This window comes from Cryptotermes secundus, unplaced genomic scaffold (assembly GCF_002891405.2).
Source record: "Cryptotermes secundus unplaced genomic scaffold, Csec_1.0 scaffold73, whole genome shotgun sequence".
NCBI lineage: Eukaryota > Metazoa > Arthropoda > Insecta > Blattodea > Kalotermitidae > Cryptotermes > Cryptotermes secundus.
Genome location: NW_019738871.1, coordinates 68,549 through 95,800, shown reverse-complemented (window position 1 = coordinate 95,800; position 27,252 = coordinate 68,549). Strand labels below are relative to the sequence as shown.

At 42.5% G+C, this 27,252-nt stretch overlaps 1 protein-coding gene across 3 annotated transcripts in view; it reads left to right on the top strand.

The window, feature by feature from the left end:
- The window catches only part of LOC111871049 (chondroitin sulfate N-acetylgalactosaminyltransferase 2), a 365,067-nt gene that overhangs the window by 304,810 nt on the left and 33,005 nt on the right, over positions 1–27,252 (top strand). The gene's annotated exons all lie outside the window — the stretch shown is intronic.

The window sequence follows — 27,252 nt, the reverse complement described above, 5'->3', positions numbered from 1 at the left end:
AGTGAAACGGAGAGTTTCATGAAGGTAGGCCTAGGCCCAAATTTGGGCTGTAGCGCCACAGAAAAAAAAATAGCAATTTGCTGCGGACCGGATGACCAAGGGGTCGGAGTTCCATGTCGCCCAGACCGGCTCTGGGGACCAACCAGACTCCTATCCAAAGGGTACTGGGTTCTCTTTCCCAAGAGGTAAAGCGGCCTGGGCATGAAGCTGACCACTCACCTCCAGTTAGTGCTGAGGTCAAGAAAGAGTGGATCCATACATCAACTCCCCCATACATCTTCATAACTTAGTCCTTTATTACTTAAGCACAGGGACAATTTTATCTTTACCATTGGTTGGTTGGTTAGTTAGTGTGTTTGTTAGACACTGATTCACAATAGATTGTTAGTATATACGTCTAAGACGAAATGTAGATTATCAGCTAATGGCGTAACTCCTGCCGGCCGAGGGTTTCACTTTTTAATATTATTACCATTGCCTCCAACTTAAAAACCCCGCTCTTCAACCCTCTAGTACCTGGAGCTGTAAATCCCTAATTCTCGTATGGCAGAAGCCGGGGTAGATCAGTGAGTGTAGTGACTAGATTTCGGGCTGGAGCACCCCGGAGTCAGAACTCGAACCCCGGTAGGAGCAACAGATATTTCTCTTCCTCATAGCTCACCCAATCTTCTATCTAATGGCTACCGAAAGTCATATCCCCGTGGGCAAAGCGGCCGGAGCATGAACCTGACTGCTCACTTCCATCTTGTGCCCAGGTTAAGAATACGTACAGCTTCACCGCCCCTCTGTCCTAGTCTTTAAAGCGTGGAGCTTAATTAGTCACACGTAACGTACAGATATAAATTTACCTTATCGTCGGAGGATGAAGGTCTTAAGTTTGCAAATTAGTCCCTGAAATCATTTGTTAATTAAGGCATCAAAAACTTCAAGATCAACAGGATTCATGATGTGAAAGCAGCAGTGAATTGTTTCCTAGAAAGCGAATAAAAATAAATAAGACATTGAGACATCGTTGGCTGGACTAATGCTGTAAAGTTTAAGCGAATCAGGATTGAATAATTCAGTTCAATTCTTTATTATTTATGTACCGAATCAATAGCCGCAGGGCCAATTACAGACAGAGCACAGAGTAGATACAAGTAATTACATTTTGGACAATCACAACATAAAGTCAAAGACAAATTACAGGCAAGCACTCGAGGAAAAACGCATTAATGCAGACAAGTAAACAAACAAACAAGTAACAATAATAATAATAATAATAATAATAATAACAATAAATTCTTATTTATTTATATGCAAACTTAACATCCAGAGGCCAGTTTCAAAGTTAGGCCGCGCCATAGCTCAAGCGGTTAGTCGCTGGCTTCCCANAAAAAAAATTACAAAATTAGCACGAGTAAAAAGAAACAGAAACCAAACACGAACAAAATCGAAAACAAGGCACTTTGTGTATTTCAATTCAGTTCTGATTTATTCGCGCGCTAACTCAACAGCCCAAAGGCCAACTACAAAGTGAACACGATTGAAAGAAGAGAAACACACACACAAAATATGTACAGAACAAGGCAATTTATAACATCTGAGTAACGGTAATGAGAACAAAACTCGAAGTTATAATTTAGGTGATGATGATGATGATAATAATAATTCTAGCTTTAGGTTTACTTAGATCTTAACTATTAACTACATTAGCCTAGAGGGTTAAGGAAAACAGCGCAAGGTTGCAGTTAAGTTTTCCTGTTTTCTTACAGGGAATTGAATCGATGACCTCCCACTTGACCGCAAAGTTTCATGCCTTTTCTCATGCCTAGATTCGGCTGAGATATGAAGCTTCTTCGGTTAATCGGTATTAATTAATATTAAATTATCAAAGGAGAATTAATGGTACACCGGTAACCGGTCTGTGGCACACACTGTACCCGTGCGCGCTGCCCTCACAGTAGGAGCCTCAACGTGTGCCTAGTATTCCAGTCTGAGGACTTGGCAACGAAATGTTGATTGCATCAATCTTCATCTCACCCTCTCATTACCTTCCTCGAGGGTGGTCTTCCCTTTCATCATCGTTTCCACAGTCAAGTCTCTAATTCGCTACTGCTCCTTCCTCATTCGCTTCTCTTCCACTGCTCTTCCTCCACCAGTTCGACTGGCAGAAGTAAATACAAATGTCTACTGCAGAATTCAAACGCAGACCACTGTCGTATTGTCTCTCCGAAACGTCTTTGACGATAAGTCTTACCTTCAGTAAAAGGTAAGAAGGTAATTTTGTCCCTGTGTTTAACTAATTAAGCACTACGTCATGAAGGCGTATTGGGGAGCGGATGGATAGACCCACGTCTTCTTGACCTGGACTAGTTCGTGAGTGATCATATTCACCCCCCGCCTGCTACATCCCCTGGTGCCCGTTGGATAGGCTGGATAGGCCCCAGAGCCGGTCTGGACGACGCGGAGAAAAAAGAAATCTTTTCTCCTACCGGGACTGGAACTCGACCCTTCGGCCTTCCATCTCGTAGCCAGTCGCTATACCTACTGTAGGTAACCTTATGGAAGAGGAGTCCTTTGTGTTCAAACGAAATTTCTGTTCTCATGTTTTTTATAATTAGTGTATAATGATGCTTTCCAAAAAAAAGTCCCTGAGAGGGAGTAACATATATTCATTGAAATTTATTCGATTTTATTGCATTTGAGTATCATACGGCGATATCTGTGAACAATGCTGTGTTTTTGAATGTGACACCTTATAGTTTAATAGAAATTTGCCGACGTTTCGGTTAAACGTACTGCCTCCATATAAAGAGTGAGCCAGCAAGCAGCGAACAAAGGCAGAGTGCCTGCAACCTGCTTCTTGCTGAATTCTTCCAGGGTTTACTTTCCAGCTCTGAAAATAAAGGTACTACGTTCCTCCGAAACGTCAGTAAACTTTTTACTGTATTATACGGCGTCACATCCCAGAAGATGGTACTTTTCGTGGGTTCTTCATTGCGCGATTCCGCGTTTTAAAGTTGCCATTTCAATTCATTTATCAGGTTATTTCATAGATTTTGAAGTTTCTGTGACGGGGTAGTCATGTTCTCCACCCGGGACCTCTTGTGCTCTCTTTAAGTCTTTGGCTTGAGCATTTCATATGAGATATGAGAATCTGTACTTTGTGTTAACTGATTCATCGGTCATTTAACAGCACTGGAGAGATAAGACGAGGGATTATGGTCTGGATTCATCTGGCTCAGGATACAGACCAGTGGATGGCTTCTGTGAGCATGGTAATGAAACTTTTGGTTACGTATCGTGCTGGGGATTTCTGAAGTGACTGAACAACTGTTGGCTTCTCAAGAAGATGTCGACTGGTTAGAGTTAGTTAATCAGTATTGTCACGTGTAGGGATGACTTTCATCTGTGTTTTACACTGAATATTGGATTTATTAACCTTTTACTGGTTGTAACTACAAATAACTATAACACTATCCCTATTTCCACACTTCACAGTTCACTAGAGCACATAGTCTACGTGTTCTCAGTCTGTTACTAGACGTTTCCTGGTAACGTCTCCAACAGTGGTTGTTCCTGTGCCTCCGGCTCAAGTCCTCTTTTCATAGACTCCCGTGATTTAATACTATCTGCTTTAGAGGGTTTCTGCAGTACAAAACAAATAATTCCTGCTCTGTAAGATTCTTTGGTATATTCTGCAGCACGCGGGAGGATAGCAGACTGTACTTTGAGAGATGGGCTGTGTAATGAAATGACTTGAAAGCTGGTGCCATCTACGGAATATTAACTCTCACTTGACGTGAGGAAACAGCTGAATATCTGTCCTGGAAACAAGGTAGGAGGGCAAATTGTGAATCACAAGTCGACATCCTTAAATCTAAGACTTGCGCAATTGTTGATTGGCAGCCGTCTGGCTAGGTCCGTTAAGATTCCTTTGTGTTCGCCCTGAAGAAGCACCCATTGTAGATAATTGACGTGTTCGCGTACATAGTTTCGTTCTGCCTACAGGCCACTGAGATCCTTCACCTCCCTTACAATAAATGTCCATTCTTCTGTATGATTTGCCTTTTGCTTCAGTTTTTTTTTAATTTTTGCTCTCGTAGATTATTCTCTACATCGTTGAGCCGTCGTAAAATGGGCCTTCCAAATTTCTTCAATTTTCTGTCTAAAAATTTTTTAGCCACTTTTGTTTGAGCCATTCTAATCACGTACCCCAATACTTTCCTTTTAATACTCTCCAACAGACCAGAGGAAAATAAGGAAATAAAATCTGTATTAAGAAAAAATAAGTCAGAATTTAATAATGTAGCGTGTAGAGTCGTTGCTATGCAACGACCGCGAGATGGGCGGATATACCAAGGAAACTGCTCGATAAACACGTTCCCGCAGTAGCAGACACGAAAGCAACAATAGAAGAGCTGCGTTTTCTATGTGGTTCGTGCCAAGATGTTATAAAAAAGGGACAAGGTTAGAGCTTATTCATTTCTGTACTGGGAGTCCATGGAGAAAGTACTTGAGTCCGGAAGCTGAGGAATAGCCATTGTTGGAACCGTCACCAGGAAACGTCTAGTAACGGACTGAGAACACTAGATTATGTGCTCTAGTTAACTGTAAAATGTGGAAATAGCGATAGTGTTATAGATATTTTGTAGTTATGACCTGTTAGTGGTCAGTAAATACATTCACCAACCCAAATCCCGTCTATAGTCACACACATAATACTTGACAATAGCTTAGATATGATTCTAAGTATTTTCACAACTGTAATTGGAATTAGCCGTTAGAGATCCTCAAAATCACCGTCTTAAAGGCCTGAAAAAATGCGAACCCTTTTCTCCACGAAGCAATGTTTGAAATAGAAACAAAACTGGGCTAATATGTTGCACTAATATGATACTTCATAACAAGAATAATGTGACATGTTGCGCAACGGAGGACCCCTCCCCCCCAGCGGTACGTGGCGGCATCGTAGCGCTGTCGTTACTCCCCTCGGTGACGTAACACGCAACGCAGCTGTGACACGGGTAACAGGCAACAGCGGTACCTTTTATAGACGCACGAGGAATAATTCTCGGGAAAATGTGACAACAGTTACTTAATTTAATTAGTTTCGCAGTATCGAATATTATAATATCTGTGAATCACGAATGGGGGAGAAGATGAATGCATATAGGATGTTGGTGGGAAAGCCAGAAGGAAAGAGATCACTGGGAAGACCAAGGCGTAGGTGGGTGGACTATATTAAAATGGATCTTAGAGAGATATGATAGGGTGGTATGAACTGGATTGATCTGGCTCAGGATATAAACCAGTGGAGGGCTCTTGTGAACACGGCGATGAACTTTCGGGTTCCATAAAATGCCCGGAAATTATTGAGTAGCTGCACAATTGGCGGTTTCTCAAGAAGGCCTCAGCTCTATGAAGTTAGTTAGAAAAATGAATTTGAAATAATGTAAGTTGAAACGGTCGTGTCCTGTGTTAAGGCAGGTACTATCCTGGTGTTTTCCTGGAAGAAATAACGAACATCAAAGTGAAACTGAGAGTATCTTGTCCGTGGGTCGAATGCCCCTAGTAAAATGAAATGATTATGATCAATCAATCAATCACAAGTTTGCTCTTACAGGCACGTGCAATGCACGTGTGAAATTGGTGGTGGTGATGATGGGAAATGGAATTAATGGACTCAGAATCGTGTCGAATGCCGTATTAATGGCCTCAGTGGTATTATTGGTATTGACAGGACAGGATCTGTACGTATTTAGAATTCATATAAAATAATATCGTATATTAACAAAGCTTTATTTGCATCGTATAATCTTAATTGAGTTAATCTCCGTGCTGTCTGACGACTATATCACACGTTACGATTATGGGATTCTGGGATTAGTCAACGTGTAGTTTGGTAGAGAGATACCGAGGTTGCAGAGGGATCTGCTAGTTCCATATTCAGGATACAAATCTGGCTAATATAACACCTACTCCATCTAGCTGCGGGCACGTGGTAGCGTAGTTGGTTGAGGCACTATGCTAGAAGCCGGAAGATCGCGGGGTCCCGATGAGGTCATTACATTTTTCATTTGGCCCAATCCTTCCAGCCACACTATGGCCCTGGGCCTCGGATCCTCTTTATATAGCCTCTGGGCGGCCATAAAAGAAAACACCTCTTCCCAACAATTCATCTGTTGTTACTGAAGCGTGTTTATCTCGACGTTGTGTAGAAACGGTAGTTCTATTGTTGCGTGCTTGTTCAATTCCGCTGGAAACTAGCTTTTGCCTAACAATTGTAACCGTCCAAACCTTCTAATACTCTTTAATGGACGCATGTTCCTTTTCAGCCATTTCAATAGAGTGACTGATTTATTAGGGAGACCCATCTATTAAGAAGTTGACATGCTTTTCGCATTTAGACAGGAACAACTTATTTTGTTACCTGGACCTTGGGTGACCGTTAGAGGGTCGAGGCAATTATGAAAAGGATATGTTTGTTGCCTGCCCTAAACTAAGACATAAGTGCTTTCACATGTAGGGTCCCGGGTTCAATATCTTTGGATCTCTTCATTCTAAAAGTTAGTAATGTGATTGTCTTGTACTGATGGTATCATGAATTGGCAGTTAAAATCAGCCATTAGAAGACTATTCTTGTCTGGGGAGAAAGGCCGTCTTCAGATCCTATACAGTGGATGAAGTGACGCTCCCGCAGAATTCATCAGAGACAGACGTATCGCACTTGGCGTTCAGAATTCATCAGAGACAGACGTATCGGACTTGGCACTTAGAATTCACCAGAGGCAGACGTCATTTACCTGCTCTCTCTAAGTTTATCTAAATTTAACAGTATTTATTTGGCTCGATTAATCTTTGGCACATTACTCCCTACTCGCCGATAAAGTTATAGTTTGATTCTGAAATAAACAATATTGTGATTAAGCAGAAATAGAGTATTTATTTGTATCAGTGGACTAGTTTTAAATGTGCAGTCTCCGCGTTGCCCCAGTTATTACCGTGGCACAACCCTGAGAAGAGTCAAAAGTGTTCTACCGAAGCGGGCAAACAAGTAAATAAACATAAAGATAGATAGGCAACGGTCATAAGAAGTGGTAAAGGCAACGGTTGTGAGAAGTGACGGCCGTGACGGTTGTACAATGAACCATTCCGGCTTTCAAGCGTCATGTGACAATACCAAGTATCATAAAGACTGGTTCAGGCATTCAAAAGTTGATGGGCGGAGCACACAGACAGCATGGAGATGACATAAACAAGTAGGCTAAAATGAGAGAACACATTTGAATTGGTGCACTGTGCGTGATTCCTAACTTGTTTCATGCAGTGTGGACGCAGATTGATATGAAGTGTCAAGATGATGAATGGACGCGTCTGTGACGGTGAGCACTGATAATGGGCGTCGCTATGGAAATGAATAGCGTCGATAAATATAAATGGAGGTTTCTAAGCACGAAGCTCTCGCTGCTGTGACTAAGAAGAGTGCTGTCTTCTCACCCTGTAGAAGTTCAGCAACGTTTCGATGTACATTCTGGCTCCATCTTCAGGGTATTAGAGAGCGAAATAATCACCAAGAAGAACTTCTAGTCAGCAGGTCTCTGCTTTCTGCGTGCTTCTTTCTGGATACGTATTTGGCTTAATTTCCTATCCTGAAAATATAGGATATACGTACCTCCGAAACGTCGATAAACATAGATTACTAAACGTTATCACATCCTGAAAGATACTGCTCTTCGCAGATAGATGCTATTCCTATAGCATTAAATCAACATAGCTATATAGCTCGAACACTCATCGCTCGCTGGTTCGTGGGTTCGAATCCCACTCAATACATGGATGTCTGTGTGCGTTTATTCCGTTTGTGTTTGCAGGTGTATAAGTAGCGGCCTTGCGATGGGCTGATCACTCGTCCAAGGAGTCCTACCGGCTGTAAAAAGAAAGACTACGTAACTGAAGAAGAGGCCAGGGCCTAAGAAAGGGCTGTAGAGCCAATGATAGTTAGTTGTAACAGTTCTTCACAGATGGCTTCATTGTGGAGTTTTCTTTTTGGCGAATTTTGAATGTCGTGCCATGACATATGATGAAGCTGGATAGTTACGCATTTAAGGAACTTAATTTTTCTGTCTAAATGAAAATTTATTTAGATAAAAATTTTCGTTTGTTCCGGTGCTTTACTTTCGAACGGCACGAAGCCTCCTGTTACACGAAACAGACTTACGTGCATATCCTGATCCTTCTCCAAATTTCTCGATAAATCATTCATTCACCTTTCGAGTTATCGAAATCCGGCATTTGACGACTCTGATATATCGAAAGAAAGTGACGCGACGAAGAAATTAATTTTCCTCCTCATTTCTTTCCCCTTTCCTATATTTCTTAGGCCTAAGGGAATTTCTATTATCTCTTATCTTATGTTACATTTTACTGTTTTTTGTTCCAACGCCTTCTGTATAAAAAATCTCATTTCCTTTATTGAGAAGAAAGAATCTATAGGAATTATAACACAGATATAAAATGAGAAAGAAATAAAATAGGGGAAGGAGGGAGTACACTACGAAATGGGTCGATGCCGCTCCCCCCAGACCCCCTATCAGGCAGTAAAACTGCCCCAGCAACGAGGGATGCTATGAGAAATCAATGGTGATCTCTCTCTCTCTCTCTCTCTCTCTCTCTCTCTCTCTCTACAATTGGACTTCCTGTTATTAGTTTCCTTTTTACCCTAACGTCAGCGCAAGCATTGATTTCCACCACAAGTCATGTGGTAATTATATTCTTACATAAGTGGCCTAAGTGTTTTATGTTGTTTATTTTACAGTGCTGTGAGTACTCAAACAGCGTCGAATTGTTTTAAAGTGTTTGAATGCTGAATTAGGAAAGGTTTGGAAGGAATCTATAGCTCCATAACCGAGGTTCAAACCCGTTGTATGCTTGGACGGGCTGAGGAAAAGCACGAGGAATCTTAATCAAAATATCCGGTGTCTTAGCCAAGGTTCGAATCGAGCAGCTCTCGAATACTAATCTAGAATAATGTAGATAATGTAATTATCTTAGTAATTAAAACAAATTTAATTAATTATATACCATATAAAAATAATTAAGTACGTAAATATATAAGTTCATAAATCAATGAATTAAGTCTTTTCGACTAGCATGCGCCGCTGGTTTAGAAAATATTACGTGTGCGTAGCGAATGAACATGAGCTCAATACGGCGTGTTTCCGTGAATGTAAGCAACTTTTCCGACACTTCTGTGTAGCGGTGAAGTAGAACTAGCTGGCGTTTGTCTCAGTCTGTGTACTGTCACCGGGCGAGAGGCAAGACAAAATCCGAATATAAATTACGGACTGCTAGTAAGGCGACGGGATCTTCACTGGTCCTGAGGTTCACACGGTCTGTGGGGGTTCCCCCGCTGGATCGCAACGGGAAGTACACTCGTCTTTAGAAAGGGAAACCAAATACATATAAAAGAAGAGAGATTTGTGGCTCTCAAGGAAGTGGCTATAAAAATACTGTATTTTTCAATTTGATGCCGTGTATTTTTGTAAAATTTACCGACTTTTTAGAGGACCATACCACGCCAGTTTTTTTTAGATTAGGCCATGCCATAGCTCAGGCGGTTAGGCAGGTCAGGTCATGTGAGATTTATGGTGGACAAAGTGACACTTGAGCAAATTATCTCCGAGTACTTAGGTTTCCCCTGCCAATTCTCATTCCATCGACTGCTCCCCACGCATCATCTATCATCCGGGGCTTATACAGTAGGCCAGTTAGTGGCCGACTTACAAAGTGTACTCAGTCTCACCCCACCCAAAGAAATAAAAATAAACTTTCAGGGATTAAGAGTCAACTAAGTAAGTGAAGTAGATACTCTATTTGCAGCTCGCTTGTCTTATTTTTATAGGAGGAAATATGTTTCTACGAAATACTGGTTAACTTAGCAGTCTACACGGCGTTCAGTGCTAGGCTCCATATATTTTATATACATTTATGAACACGTTTAGCATGTAAAATGTAAATATCCTTTACATTATGACAAATGATTTACTACTGCAGACAATGACTCTGACAAAAGACAGACCCATCCTCTCGTCAGAGAGGACGCCCCACAATAACAAGACCGAAACTGTCAAACAGTAATAAATATCTGACCATGACTGACTAACCGTCAGTCGCAAGGTGACTTTGATTCTGAGTCAGTGTTTTTAGTCAACAGTTTGTTGGTGATTTAGTGAGGTAGTTAGAGGACTAAGCGGCCTCCGTAGTCAAGGGTAACGTTCCCACCTCATGACTCAAGGTACGAGGGTTCGAACCCGGCGGAGGTCGTGGAATTTTTAAGGCCGTGGGTCCCGTGTCGTAGCTTTACGGCACATAAAAGATCCTCATGTCTCTAGGAGACCTCTGAGCAAAATTAGGCAACACATTTCCCGCCCAAGTAGTTTCCAATGCCTGTGGTAGATGGGGGAAATATCAGGTACCGAGGGCCGATCTCGTTGCCTGAACGAGGCTGATAGCACGCGCCAGTACCGGTAGGGTATGGCGACAGTAGAAATTAAAGGGGGACGCACAGTGGACCAACAACTGGTCTAAGTGCATGGGGAAACTCACCCCCTCTATTAATAATAATAATAATAGTTAGAAGACTGCTGAGGTTTAGTCGTTGGTAGAAGCTGGTAGCTGAGGAACGGGGATAATTCAGGAACTCAAAGGAAGGGGAACGTCCACTGTTGGAAGCCGCTACCGAGCAACGGCAAGCGAAGCCGTGACTGTGCACACTAATATATCTGTTGGTAACAGTGAACTGTAAAATGTAGCCACGGTCATGAATCCCCGTCTATAGTCACACTCCATCATGTGATAATACACTGAACATTCAAACGCTCTACTTTATATATTCTGAGCTACTGACAGCGTCGCTAAATAAGCGTTAAGTAAATGGGGTAATCATTTTGCTTATTCTTAAATGCATATCTGTTTTCTTTTTAATTTCTTCGCTTGCTCACGCTCAGTGTTTAAGGAAACTTCTGTATACGCCGTGTAAGGATGAAGGAGGTGCGAAATCGGGACCCGCAGCGCGTGTACCTGTGTCTCAGTCTGATGGAGAGAAAAGTGACAGGTCTTGGTTCTTAAACGTTACTTCAGGCAGGAGGGACCTGCGTGATGGATTGCGCCGTCTCTCTTCTCCTGTCATCTTCATCCTTGCGCCTCTTATTTTATTCTCCATTTTTTCCTCTCCTTGAAAGCTCTTCACAGAGACGAAACAACTCTGCATCCCCGAAGCGGCGCACACAAACTGAACTTTGACCGTAAATGGCATAAGAAACACTTTTATTGCTCTGCTTTCTCTTATAACGATAAAAGTCGATCTGTAGGAGATCTATGGGTCTCACGTCATTGTTTATTGTCACGTGTTAGTGGCTATAGACGGGATTTTAATTGATAATTGGGTTTGTTCAACGCTTATAATTCGTTAACTACACGCAATCGTAACACTCTCGCTAATTCACAAACAAACAAAAACAAATTCAGTGGTTTTAGTCCGCAAGCGGACTATACCGACTGAGCGGCCGCCGCTTGTCGAAGTTAGTGCCAACTTCAGCGGATAGAGGGTGTCGTGTGGTCAGCATAACGAATCCCCACGGCCGTTAATCTCGGTTTTCTAGACCGGAGCCGCTATTTCCCTGAAATAGCTCATCAATTATCCTCACGAGGTTGGATGGACCTTGTTCCAGACCCACTACTTCTCAGAAAATCTGATGGCTCCGGGAATCGAACCCGGACCTCTGGATCTGTAGAGAAGAACTCTGACCACTAGACCACAGAAGCTAATTCACGCACTTCATAATTCACTACAGCAGTCGCTAAGTTTTCTCGGTTTATCGTCATAGCCGTTGCTGGGTAACGGATTTCACCAGTGTCCTCTTCTGCTCACTTCTTTACCGGCTGGTGACTATCTCGCACCTAACCTATAGCTCCAACTCACTCACATCCTCTACTGACTTAAAGTCAAAGTCAGAGTTATGTTACGACTGAAGGCCAGGTGGTCAGACAGTTGCGGGTTTGTTGATATAGGCGCACTCTCTGACGAGAGAATGGGTCTCTCGTTTACAATTTCTGCTGGTTCTCACCAGCGTAGTCATTCTCGGGTCCGAGTTCTGCGGGACACATGACCATATTTGGTTGTCTCAAATTTTAAGCCCCCCAACCTGGAAAGCCAGGTCCCCTTATTTATATTGCCCCAGGAACAGAGTGGCCCAGTTATACCCTCTGGCACCCGGTTACATTTTCGTCGCCTACGTTTCGCAAGGCTACGGTGGAGGTATTCGAACCGGCCTCCCCGCGGCATCCACTTGGTTGTCCTTATATGAGTATAGCCTCGGCACTAACCGAACAGAAAACACCGCCTTCGACAATTCATTACTGTTGTATGCGTATGCGTTGCCAAGGAGACGTGTTTATCGGCATTCCATTGCTGTGTGAAGCTAATCGGTTTGAAGTTTTCAGTTTATCGAAGTTTACTGTAGCATGTAGACCCTCTGCTAAGTAATTACTCTGTAAACAACGTCCGTTGCTAGGAAACAGATTCCTAACACGCACCAATGTACTAGTTTGGAAGCGGCCTTCTGTACGTGGTCCGTGCGACAGCTGCGTGACGCAACAGTAGAATTATTGGAAGCGATGTTTTCTATGCTGTACGTACCGAGTTTTTTTTTATGAGCAGGACATGTCTAGTATTTAGTTAGTTGTGTGACGGGCGCCGGCCAGTAAGGACGTGAACACGGAGACTGAGGGATCTATGCCGTTGGAAACTGTTATCAGGCAACGACTGGTGAAGACACAGCAGACTGAGAAGACTTTAGCTCCGTGTAGTGAAGTGTAGCGCTGTAGTTACTTGTAGTTACATTCTTTAAGAGTTAAATAAACCAGATTGCCAATTTAATCCTTTTTATGGTCGCTCCATACATGTGACAATATTTTGTACTTATGGGCTATAACGACGTGCAATCTAATAGTTTTGTACCAACGTTTCGGAGCGATATACTGTCCCAATCTTCAAGGTGAAGCCTTTATAGCCAGCAGACTACCGGGTACCGTAACACAGAACATCACAAAAGGACAATTCTTGATAGGATTTGAGGTTTCCACAACGGCGGAGAATCGTGACACCTTTTAGTCTGATAGGCGGAGGTTTCGGAACAACCTGCTACGTCCGTCTTCTATTTCGGTGTTTTTAAAACATTCACATCTTTGCGTCCGCGTGTACCACTCTTGCTTCCTACAGAAAGTGAAGAAGATGTTTGGCAGTAGCACGAAAATTAGAGGAAAGTTGCAAAACTTTGAGAAGTGTAGAGGAAGTTATGAAGCTCTTAATGGTCTTGACAAAAATCCCTGGCTCCATTTAAGTTGCTTGTCGCAGCTTGAAGAGGACCGGTGTGCAGCATGGCCCCCGATCAGCTCCACATCAGTCTGCTGTCAAAAAGGAAAGCAAAGAAAGTAGCCGAGGTACAGAGAGAAAGGGAAAAATGCAAGAATGGAAAAATGAAGAATGCCGAAAAGAATAAAAGCAAAAAAGCGAGCAAAGAGGATAATAATAATGTAATAATAGCGAATTGTTTCGCAGTCTCGCGTGCAGCGCGTGTCTCTATAAAACTTACAAAGAGTTATTCACTACATGTTTCAACCTGTAAAGTCATCATCAAGAGTTTTAAAATCTTCTGGTTCTGTTCACAATTAACTGAGATTAGTTTCACATTCGGTTTCAACTGATACAACAGATATAAAAACATTCCGATAAGCAGTGCCCTGATTACAATAATTATGTATAATCGTGTACATCGTTGAAGTAAACCCCTTCTACGTAATTGGAGTTATCAAATATTGAGTTAATTTTACTGTTTTTTTATGTAAAAGGAATAAATCCAGGGAGAGTGTTGTATCCGTATCCTATCTGTTGAGACATCTTTGGTTTATAACAATTATACCGCAAGTTTCTGGCTAACTGTTGTGTTTAAGATATTACAACTGTAACATTAATGCCCCTAGGATGAAACTAATACACATTTTTCATGCGAGTTTCTTTTGCATTTACCCTCCGGCATAACTAACAGTTTTATTTATTTCCTTTTTCCCTTATAATGTGCCTCTTGCGAAACAATTTCTTGTTCCTGTATGATATTACGACTCTAGTTTCTTTTTGCTCCTTTGTTGTAGTTCCGAACTACCGCCCAAGATGGCACAACGCTCACATTCTTTTTTTCTTTTTCCATTTCCTTCAAGTAAAAAATATTTGTAGAACATACTTCCTTCTCCAGACGAATTGTGTTCTTCAAGCATTCTTTTCTGCGCCTCCTCGCATGCTTCATATGCTCCACGCAGTATATGCTCTTCCTCTGGGATATACTTGTATCCTTGTCAGTATCCCGATGTGCTGTACCTCTGAATTTAAACAAGAAATGACGCTCAGATTAGGAAACCAAGAAGTTCTGCGAAGAGCTAATCGCTTAGTTTCCTTCGAGACGACACGGACCACCCAGACAAATAAAAATATTATGGAGGACGGACACAGGCAGACAAACACACAGACAACAAGGTGATGTCACAAGTGTCCGTAATATGACACGAACACACAGAAATCGAAAAAATAATGGGGACACACACGCAGGCAGAAAAGTAATCCGATAAGCCTCCTAACAGTAGTTACGGGGAATCACACACAGACAGGAATGAGATCTCATAAGCATCCTTTCGTTTAACAAAAGTAAGGAAAGTAGGAATTAAAATTACGTTTCTAATCCTATCCGAGAAGCAAATGGTGCGTTGACATATGGGGTTGCTGTACTTATTAGCAAAGCTACGAACCATATTTCATGATCTCTTTCGGTTTTATATATTAGGCCCGCGGATCATGCAAGGGAAAGTAAGAAGATAATGTTTTAAATGCGTTCGCAACAAGAGAGAATTGTTTTATTTTTTCCTGCCCTGTCGAGGAGGTGCGCATGCGCGGTATATTACCTAGCTCTACACAGGTTATCACGGATCCCGAACTTTTACTACCATGTTCAGAAACCACGTTGCTGGTCCCTGTTCTGAGCCAGATTAATCCAATCCACATCTTCGATCACATATCTTTAAAATCTATTTGTAACCTACTTTTCTTTTTCTAAAAAAATGAAAGAGCCCTATACGAGCTTCAAGCTGTCTATGTCTGTGTATCCCCCCCCCCATCAACCTCTGAATGCATGAACCAATCTTTATGAAACTTGGTATGTGTATCTTGACACCTGGACCAATCTCAACGGCGTACTTCACAAGTTCCTCCTATCAGTCTATGTGTCTATATGTGTATCCCTCCTATCGTTGCAACGATAGAAGAACTGTTGGACGCGTCGTTTTCTATGCGGTCCGTGTCGTATCAAGAAAAGTGGGCCATTAGTTCTTCCCAGAGTTTATCCTGTCATGCCAAGATATTCCGCGTGATCTCCTGCCTTCAAATTTTCCTACAGAAATTTCTATGTATTATCTTCCCTCTTATGCGTGCTGTATGCTGTGTGTGAGTACCTAGACCGTACGGCATCTAATTATTTTATTATATATTCATGATGAATTGGAAAGGACTTGGAAGGAAGCGATATTAACCTTATCAACATGATATTGCACTATTTGCGTGAAGGGTCTGACGAAAACCATTAATACCCTCAGGATAGGCTACGTTCCGGCTGATGCTCGAACCAAGCACCTCCAAATACGAGTCAAGCTCGTTACCGCTAAGTCAACCTGCTCGTCTAGCTAGAACGTGATTTATTTTCTAGATCACTATTGTTGTCGTTAGCTGTACTGCCATCGAGATAAGAATGCGTTAGCGTAAGTTGGCTTTCAATTAATTTAACTTGGAGTTGCTCCCTGTGCAATGCGCGCGCATCCCGGTCGGTTTCCTTTTGAAACCTGGAATTCCACAGTTTGAAGGGCCTTGCTCGTCTGCCAGGATTTTATTATTAGTTTTATAAACGTTTCACTTAACGCCTCTTGAACAGCCTGCTGCCTTGGCCTGCAGGTCAGAAAGCCCGAAGGCTTACACTCTGCTCTCAATGGAATTTAATCACATCGTTTTGATTTTCCAGGGGTCTTATTGTGATTCCGTTGTTCGCTCTTTTCTGTTCTGTTGATCTCCTTATTACGTACCTCCCTGCGAAGCGAATATTTGTTTTTTATTAGGATATCCTAGATTTTAATTTAAGTGGAATGTGGTTTTCAGTTCTATTTTCAAAGTTTACACCATAAGAAAAGAAAGCGATATAAGTACATAATAAACACACGAGAGCGAGCCAGTACGTAGGCCACAAATGGATGTAAGACGGAAAACATGTGATATTAGAACCTGGAAAAAAACATTTATTTCTCGACATATCCTCCGCCAACACTGATACACTCGTCCCATCGCTTTACCAGTGCGGATAATTTCTTGAGTAGCTGAGCAACTGTTGGCTTCTCAAGGACTCTCCCGTATGGCGTTACTTATTTTGTGTTATGTTTTTTAAACATACCCGCTTACTTTGTTGACTTGCTGAGAGACTGTGTAAGGTTTGAGGTTTTCGCGGCGGTGACTATGAAGAATGCAGTCTTCTGGGATGTGGCGCCGTGTAGATCTTGTGTAAGTCGACGTTTCGGAGGAACTTATCAACCCCATTTTCAGGATATAAAAATCTGCGAACGAGGAACAAGCGTGAGCAGGTGGTTGCAGCCACTCTGGTTCTTCGCTCGCGGATTTTTCTACCCTGAAGATGGGAGCGATACTTTCCTCCGAAACGTCGGTTAAGAAAATATCTACACTGCGCTACATCCCAGAAGACGGCACTCTTTATAACTGAGACACTGTTGGCTTTTCAAGAAGGAATCGTCTCCATGGAGTTAGTTTTATTTATTTTAAATGTTCCCCTAACGATAGACACTATCCAACATAATGTCTGTATATGTATCTGAAGCGTATTATAACTTATCTTTTAATTTATTTAGTGAAAGAAAAGCCAAATTAATTAAGTTAAGAGCGACCACGGTTCCCGTAATCCCCAGTTTTCCGTAAGCTCTTGGTCTTGTTATACGCGGTGCCTTTCGTTAACTTTAACCACACGATTATTGATGGATTACTGTACTGCATACTACACTCGAGTCTTACATTTCTTTTTGCAACAATAATATTAATATAACATGGCGGAAAATTGTGTAAAAGAAGTAGATACATATTTTTAACTCTTTCTTCAACTTAAACATCCAAGTTCTCTGGTTTTAAATATGGATCTCTTGGTCAAGACAACATTAGATATTGTAAGAATGGCTAACTCTGAAATAATTTTAACAATGCGCGAGAGAGACCATTGTTGCAGTGACTTCTGTATGGCACTGAACAGGGTAATTACATTGGAACGCATGTCTAGCCTCCATTCCGTGCAATAACAGTGACACAACACAACACAAACATTGACATCCACATGTCTCACTCCTAACGTTCAGTCTTCCTTTTGCAATGTGTATCTAATGATCTGATACGCCGATACAAAGCCTTCATTACACTCCTCGCCGTGACTTATATGTGAGCGTCACACAGCCACTCTGTTCTTGCAGACAATTCAATAACCTCTGGTGTTGCTGCGAGTTGTGTGTTGTATAGAATTAATAAATAGAAATCACTTGTAATAACAATGTATATAGAACCAGTTTCTAAGAAAACTCTCCTTGTATTCAGGAACTTATTGTTGTATTTATCAAATAAGAATCGTATATATGAAGTCTCATGCATAATGCAGCCGTTTTCTGTAGCCCAGAGTTATTCAGTTGCAACCCATGGTGTATGACAAAGTTAGAATTCAAGATTGACAGGTTTAATGCTAAAATTAATCACAATTTGTTCTTAATTGTATCTCCAGACAAAAAGTTAGTAGGTTCCTTCTTATGATGGTAATAGTCGCCGAAAAGTTCGTTGTTTTTTTTTATGGAAACCAAAGGTTCATTGCCGTGTCTACAACAGCAGTTGAGCCGTATCCTGATCCAGATTGATCCAGTTTACTTCCAATTTTCTTGTAATATCCATTTTAATATTATCCATCCCTCAACGCCTATATTTTCCAAATGTTCTCTTCTATTCCGGGTATCGTAGTAGTAACTTATACGTACTTACTTACTTACTCCTGGAGCTGAGCCCTTCTTGAGGAACCGCCAATTCTGCAGCTACTCAAGAACTTCCCAGCATTTTATGGAACCCGAAGGTTCATTACCATGTTCAAAATAGCCCTCCACTGGTCCCTATCCTGAGCCAGACCAATCCAGTCCATACCATCCCATCCTATCTCTCTAAGATTCATTCTAATACTGTCCACCCACCTACGCCTTGGTCTTCCTTCTGACTTTCCCACCAGTATCCTATATGCTACCTCTTCTCCCCCATTCGTGCTACATGCCCTGCCCATCTCACCCTCCTCAACCTGATCATTCTAATTATACTTGAAGAAGAGCACAAGTTATGAAGCTCCTCATTATGCAGTTTTCTCCAACCTCCTGTCACTTCATCCCTCTTCGGTCCAAATATTCTCCTCGCCCTATGTTCCTCCCTTAATGTCGGAGACCAAGTTTCACACCCATACAGAAGTATAAATTGTATCTTAAAGAAATGTTCTGGGAGTGTGATGTCTGGAATTTCTGGCTCAGGGGAGAGGTGCCGGGCTGTTGTCAGTACTGTTAGGAACATCGGGTTCCGTAAAATTGTTGGGAATGTCTTTAGTAGTTGTGTCACTATCAGCTTCTGAGGAAGGATCAGATTCATTGCGATATTCGGTTTAACTTCGGGAACACTCGGATGTCTTTGTGTTCAGATATGCCACTGTTGCACTGAGTATCATGTGTGAGAACTTGCTGTATCTCTCGGGTGATCGTCCTTCTACAAAGCAAAGTTAAAATAAATTTATGGGGGATAGCAGAAAGAATAAGGAGGAGTAAGAACGGATATCCGCTATAGTAAACTGTGTTCCTGTTTCCGCTCTGTGGCTTTCTTACGTTCACTTTGTTTGCGAGTACGGGTTCGTAGCCAAGTCTGTCCGCCTGCTAACAAAAGCGGCCTAAGTCAGTTCCGCCCGACTGGGAATGTTTCAACACCCGCAGCGAAAAATGGTGAAATTAGACACGATTCTGAACGAGTTACATATATCTCCCATCCATCCGGCCGGCCTGCGTTGTATTTTACGTTCTCGTGATGGTACCGACGTTTCGACAATACATACTCCCTCCATATTGATTGTCGTTGAGTATCCAAGAAAGAAGAGCGGGATTTTCTTCTAATGATGGAGGTACCAGGATCCTTCGAAACGTCGGTAACGATGTATCAGACTATGAGAATTCGGTCCCAGAAGACGGTAATCTTCAGGAATACAGAAGGTCTTCAGCTGTTTGCGTTATATTTCACATGAATCATAGTAAATTATTTACGTATGTTGATTGGATTGAACTTGCTCAGGATAGAGGCCAGTGGAGGGCTCTTGTGAACACGGTAGTGTAACTTCGGGTTCCATAAAATGTTATGAAATTCTTGAGTAGCTGAGCGACTGGCGGCTTCTTAATAAGGGCTCTCAGCTCCATGGAGTTAGTTATTTATAAATTTTGAAACAAAATGCTTCTAATTATAAAATAAATATTATTCTGTAAGTGGTCCGCTGAAGATGCATTGAAGAGCCTTGAATCCTGGTGTGTATGTCCCTGCTATGAAACTACTGCGTGTCCCTCGACTACAGCAATTTTATACTTTTAATAAATAACTGATATAGTATTCTAACTGTCGATAAGATCAGTTAGTCTTATTAAGATGTTATTTTGCTACGTGTTTCGGTCGCGACCCGCGGTCTAGTAATGGACGTAGACGCCATTTTGTTTTTATAAACGCCTGACGGTGGTCGTAAATAACAGAAACACATATCAAAACAACACCTGAATAAGACTAACTGATTTTATCGTTAATTTTAGTCTGTCAGTTATTTATTACAAGTAAAAAATTGTTGTTATCAACGGTTATATTTACATAGGTAAAATAAAAGGTTAAACTACCCCTGTAACGGGCCGTGAAGGTCCATAGGGTTGTGAGACGTCGAGGCTCCCACATTTTCTGTAGACAATCGGCTCACGGATGGCGGTGAGGTCAGCCTTACGCGCCGGCCGCTCTTTACTCGGAAGAAGATTCCTGGTACTCATTTCTGTTAGAGGCTGAGTCGGCCCCAGGGCCATAGTGCGGCTTGAAGGATTAGATAAATTGAAAAACTCAGTGACCAAATCGGGAATCGAACCCGCGACCTTCCAGCTTGTAGCATAGTATCTCAACCAACTAAGCTACCTTGTGACCCTCCGACAAATTACATAATCTCTTAAATTGGGTTTCTAATATTCGAAACAGTTTCTTTAAATTATTATTCAAGGTAAAAAATAACAGCTTGTAATTATGAAGATATAGTTAAGGCATTAATTTCTTTTAAGAAAGACAAAAGAAAGATGACTTTCCGGAAGTGACGAAGCCATTAGAAGTATCAGAGTTTCGGCAGAAGAACTGCAGTCCTTGATGAAGTAACCTAAGACATCTCATTACAGAGTCTCAAGAGTTGGTAAAGTAAAAATTTGAAGGTATCCCCGTAACAGGCCGTGGAGGCCCATAGGTTTGTGAGGCGTCGATGATCCCACGTTTTCTAGACATTCGGCAGATGACTGTGAGGTCAGACTCACGCGCCGACCTCCCTTTACCCTCAGGAAGATTCCTGGTACTCATTTCTGTTAGAGGCTGTGTCGACCCCAGGGCCATGGTGCGGCTGGAAGGAATAAATCAAATGAAAAATTCACTGACCTCATCGGGAATCGAACCCGCCACCTTCCATAGCATAGTGCCTGAACCAACTACGCTACCGCGTGCTCCTGTACTTAACAGCTGTTCGAAAAAAAACATGGAACTTTTGTTAAGGTTTTTTAACTGTAAAGTTGTAACATGGCGACAACGCGGGACGCTTCTTTGGCTTTCGGTTTGATTGCGGTGGCTAATGAACCGTCAGATATAAGCGTATGAAATTTAGTGCAGGGTTAGAAGATAAACATATATGCACGTTAATTATGAGATATTGTTTGTAGGCCTCAGTAAACAAATGGAAACGTGGCAGCCGCAGGAATGTTCGACGCAATATCCGGCAACATTTAATGTAAACAGAATTTGTATTTAGGCAATAAATACTTCACAAAAATGAAATAAAACAAGGACGATACCAGTGAATATCTCTGCGGTAGAAATGAAGGATTTATGAATTATGTTCGGAACTCCGTGCTTTATCTTTTCAATTTTCCCCTTCATCAAGTTTTCAGCCCCTACACCGGATCACTTTAGCAGAGAAATCGGACGGGTAGGACGAAAGCGAATGCGTGGACGTTAGTGAACGGGTAGATGGTGCTGTGGACCATGGGCAATGCTATTCACCATCACCAGAGCGTTCTGTGGTGATATTTTGTTCACTGCGAAACCAAATTATATGCAAGGTCTTAAGCACGACTTAAAACTGAAGATTGTTGAAGCGACGGACAGACTAAAACTTTGCGGTATCCTGAAGATAGAAACAGCATGCTCCTACGAAACATTTTATCTACCTACCCGTAGCCGTTCGAATTGTCGCAGGCGGTAACTTTCGGCGTGTGCCCCTTTCATTTCGGTCGGCATACAGACTATCCAGAGTGGTCTTGTGGTTTTCCTCAGTCCCTCCAATACGATGCCTTCTGGTGCCTTGAAATAGGCCAGCCGCTTCCCTCTACGTCTTTTCCATTTCGTCGTTTATTAATGATCTTGCCAGTTGATACTGTACGTTGGTATAGCGACGGGCTGGACGGCCCGGGTTCGATTCTCGGCAGGGGTAAGAAATTATTCTCTTCTCCACGTCGTTGAGACCGGCTGTGAGACCCACCCAGTCTCCTGTCCAATGTGGCCGGGGCGTGAAGCTGACCGCTCACCTCCATCTAGTGCCGAAGTGAAGAATGGTGGAGCTATACCTCCGCTCCCCCCAGATGTTTTTGTGGCGTAGTGATTTATTAATAAAGCCCAGGGACAGCTTTGCCTTTTACCAGTCGATATTGTAGCGTTACGAACAGAAGTGTTACATAAAGCATACAGGTATATATAAATATATAGCCCAGAAAGTGTTCGTGTGGCTTCTCATGTTACACATTACAAAACACAGGTATTAAGGCATTTCGAGGCTATGTCTGAGAAGATTATGGTGTTTGAAATATACATAGAAATAAATCGCCTAATTCTATGGTTACTAATTTATAATTATCATCTATGTGTATACATATAGAAACATTTGAAGGACAGTGGACATTATAGATCCCCCCCCCCAACTTGTTTTTCTGATATAACATGACATAGTTCAATGTTGTGTTTCTGAGTGAGGGGTCGTGAGGCTGTAGATTAAATCCTGACCCTCTGGTCATATTGAGGGCGGTATTGGGGTCTCAAGTGCGTAAGCCTGTGTCTGACATATCACCCATGAAATTGGCCAGTCGAGATGGCGTAACTTGACGCTGTCTCCCTCTGGCGAAAGAAGATGAACGTGCCAGCCGATAAATTAGATAAGAAACGTGTGTATGCTAACGTCACTGTACGATACTGGACAGGACATCGCCATCAGGGGTGACTTTAAAGGGGTTTCAGTCTTTCATACAGTTATTGCAGGAAACCTAACAGTACTGTAATAGGTCTTTGGATAAGACACATGAACCTAACCTGAACTCTATACTACCAGCCGCCACTGGTTATAGACATCCGTTTCCTCCTCAAATAATTCAACTCACTGATCTCCATTAATAAACAACCACTGATTATAATCATCCATTTGATCTTTAGCTAACTCTACTCATTAAACTACATTAACGAGCCACCACTGATTATAATCATCTGTTTCATCTTGAGCTATCTCGACTCATTAAACTACATTAACTAGCAGCCACTGATTGTAATTGTCGGTTTCATCTCAACCTAACTCGACTTATTAAACTACAATAACGAACCGACATTGATTATAATCATCCGTCTCGTCATGAGCTAACTCGACTCGTTAAACTACATTAACTAGCCGCCACTGATTATTATCATCCGTTTCATCTTGACTTAACTAGACTCATTGAACTGCATTAACGAGCCACCACTGATTGTAATCTCCCATATCATCTTGAGCTAACCCAGCTAACCCAGCTCGGCCTTATGCAGATCCTTTCGCTTCAGTTAGGCAGCCTTGATCTTTAAAGAGTGACCACGCAACTGAAATTCGTCACCTCCGGGAAAAAAAACGTGAGCAGATGAGGCAGTTGTGTCTGTCGGTGAGTAGAGAGCCTGATAAAATCTGGTTGCATTCTGCGAAGTTGCAAGAACTGGGTATTAACGAGAGTTCCGTTAGCAAAGCAATGCAACATCTGTTGGGAACTCCATTTGTTCTTATGTTTCTTAACGCTAGGAAACGCACTGCATTATGTGTAAGTCTGTACTTAACTCAGAGTTTGTTGGCGAAACTATGAAAAGTATTGCCTGTATAATTGAAAGAAAACATTAAGTGAATTTAGTATAAAATTACGATTCACATTTTGAACTTTTTTCCCACGTTCATACTGTTTTAATTGCAAGATAAATTTGTTTTCTCACTTACGAGAAAACTTACAAAATTTTAGGAAGAGTTTTTGTCTGGGGCTCCGTCTGTGCCCCTCATCTGGCTGGTTACAGAAAAAATATTTCCTTTATGAGGGGCTAAAAGGTAAAGCTGCCGGTCACGGTAGCCGAGCGGTCTAAGGCATGCACTGTCTACGCTCGCTCGAAAGCCGGGATCGTGGGTTCGAATCCCATACAAGGTATGAATGTTTGGTATGTGTTTATTCAGCGTTTGTGTTGTCCTGTGTTTAGGTAGAGGCCTTGCGACGAGCTGATCACCCGTCCAAGGAGTCGTACCGTCTGTAAAATGATCATGAAACAGAAAAATGATTAGAGGTTGGGGCCCAAGGGGGCTGTAAAGTAGGTGGAAAAAGGTAAAACTGTCCCTGTGCTTAACTAATTAAGGAATACGGCATAAATACGTATGGGGGAGTGGATGTATAGATCCACAGTTCTTAACCTCGGCACTAATTAGAGGTGAGTCGTCAGCTTCACACCCCGGCTGCTTTACCCCCGAGGAAAGATTCCCATTACCCATTGGATAGGAGGCTGGATGGGCTGGGCGTTGTGGAGAAGAGAAAATTCTTGCCCCTACCGGGACTCGAACTCCAACACTTCAGCCGTCCAGCCCATAGCCAGTCGTATACCGACTGAGCTATCCTGGCTGCTATGGTGACGTAGGATTTTAATTACGTTTTTGTCCTTACGTTTCAAGGAGGTAATTTGAATAATTAGATACTCCAGAGGTGCATTATGGGAGTGTAGATCTGAACTTATTAACGAGAAGATGACGTGAGAGATGTAAGCAGTTTCGTGGAGCCGCTGTTTCCATACATTTCAAGAGGGGCCATTTGTATTGTTATTGTATGGAACGCGGTGTTTACTTTCGTGGACAGCGCGCAAGGGCTGAAGCAAGAACTCTGCATGTCTGGTCGTTATTAGCACAAAACCCTCTTCCCGTCTGGCCCTTGCGTTTGGTCACTTAGAACGAGGTCAAGGTTCCCTACCTGTTCCCTGCCTGACCTTCCCTCGTCCCACACACGGCACTCAAACAGCCAGGTTATAGGGTGTATCGCAAACTGGTACTAGTATCATGCTGAAAGGTCTTTCTAGAAATTTGGATGTTGCTAAACTAGGCAATAAATTTCCCGATTTTGTGGAACCTCCACGATATATTACAGGGAGCCGGGATAGCGCAGTCGGTATAGTCGGGCTGGACGACCGAGGGGTCGGAGTTCTAGTTTCGGTAGAGGTGACCTAGGGTGTTTGACAGCAAGCTACTGAGGAGAATATTTGGGCCGAAGAGAGATGCAGTGACAGGAGGTTGGAGAAAACTACATAATGAGGAGCTTTATAATTTGTACTCTTCTCCAAGTGTAATTAGAATGATCAAGCCAAGGATGATTACATGGACAGGGCATGTAGCACGAATGGGGGAGGAGGAATTCATATAGGATATTGGTTGGAAAGCCAGAAGGAAAGAGATCAATAGGAGGAAAAAAGACGTAGGTGGGTGGATAATATTAAAATTTATCTTGGAGAGAGGTAGAGAGAGATAGAGAATTGTGTGGTATGGACTGGATTGATGTGGCTCAGGATAAGGACCAGTGGAGGGCTCTGGTTCCATAAAAAGCTGGGAAGTTCTTGAGTGGCTGCATGACTAATGTTTTCTCGAGTAGGTCTCAGCTACGTGAAGTTAGTTAAGGTTTTTCTCTTCTCCACGTCGACCAGACCGGCCCTGGGGCCCACCCAGCCTCTGATCCAGTGGGAACCAGGAGCTCTTACCCTGGGGGTAAAGCGGCCGAGGCGTAAAGCTGACCACTCCAAACTATTGCAGAGGTGAAGAATATGTGGATGTATATATCCACTCTCCCATATGTCTTAATGGTGTTGTAAAAAACGGTGAAGTTGTTCCTGTGCTTAACGAACTGAGCACTACACCATGAAGGCGTATGGGGGAGTGGATATATAGATCCACATTTTCTTGACCTCGGCGCTTATTGGAGGTGAATGGTCGGCTTCACTCCCCAGGGAAAGAGTTCTCGGCAGTCATTCAATAGGAGGCTGGATGGGCCCAAGAACCGGTCTGGACAACGTGGAGAAGAGACAATTTTTTACCCTACCGGTACTCGAACTCTGACCCCTCGGCCCCTCAAACCCGCAAACTTTCGGCTCGTGGAGTAATGCCTCAACCAACTTTGGTATCGGGTAAACCCTTATCCCTTGAGGATGTGTAACTGTTTGTTTGTGTTCCTTATTTTCCGATATTTGCGCATGCGCTGCTTGATGCGCAAATACTCGTATATGAAGATGAATGCCTCGTCTGGAATACTTGGAGATTACCTTCACGTTTCTTAACCTTCTTAACGTAGCAAAAAGTCGGAGTATGACTTTGTCTCCTGTTTTATATGGATATCTAACTTGATCTCAAACTCTCAGTAAAGAACATTGAATGAAGCTATTTGAGAGCGAAGTTCTGAGGAAAATATTTGAACCTAAGGTACAGTAAAGCCGGTCACGGTAGCCGAGCGGTCTAAGGCATGTACTGTCTTCGCTCGCTTGGAAACCGGGATCGTGGGTTCGTACCCCACTCAGGGCATGGATGTTTAGTTTGTGTGTGTGCGTTTTTCTGTGTTTGTGTACAGGTAGAAGCCTTGCGAGCTGATCACCCGTCCAAGGAGTCCTACCGAATGTGTAAGATCTAGAAAAACCGAAGTGAACGGAGAAGTTCATGAAGGTAGGCCTAGGCCCACTGGGGCTGTAGTGCCAATGAAAGAAAAAAAACAGCTACAGTAAGAGAAGTGCAGAGAAAATTACGCAGTCAGGAGGTTCATAAATTTGTACCCTCCTCCATATATCGAGACAATTCTACAGCCCTTTTTTGGAACTTGGCCGCTTTTTCAGTTTCTTAATCTTTTTACACAGTCAGTAGGACTCCTTGGAAAGGGGATCAGTCCATCGCAAGGCCGCTACCTGCACACACTGCACACACAGGACAGCACAAACACAGAATAAACGCACACAGACATTCAAGCCTCAAGTGGGATCCGAACACAAGATCCCAGTGTTTGAGCGAGCGAAGACAGTTCATGCCTTAGACCGCGCGGCCACTGTGACCGGCTCGAGACAATTAAATAAAGCAGAATTAAACGTGATATATATATATATATAAAAGTAAAGTAAAGCTATTCCTGTACCAGGCCGTGAAGGCCCATAGGGTTGTAAGACGTTGAGGCTCCCACATTTTCTAGAGAATCGGCTCATAGATGGCAGTAAGATTGTCAGCCTNACACACAGGACAGCACAAACACAGAATAAACGCACACAGACATTCAAGCCTCAAGTGGGATCCGAACACAAGATCCCAGTGTTTGAGCGAGCGAAGACAGTTCATGCCTTAGACCGCGCGGCCACTGTGACCGGCTCGAGACAATTAAATAAAGCAGAATTAAACGTGATATATATATATATATAAAAGTAAAGTAAAGCTATTCCTGTACCAGGCCGTGAAGGCCCATAGGGTTGTAAGACGTTGAGGCTCCCACATTTTCTAGAGAATCGGCTCATAGATG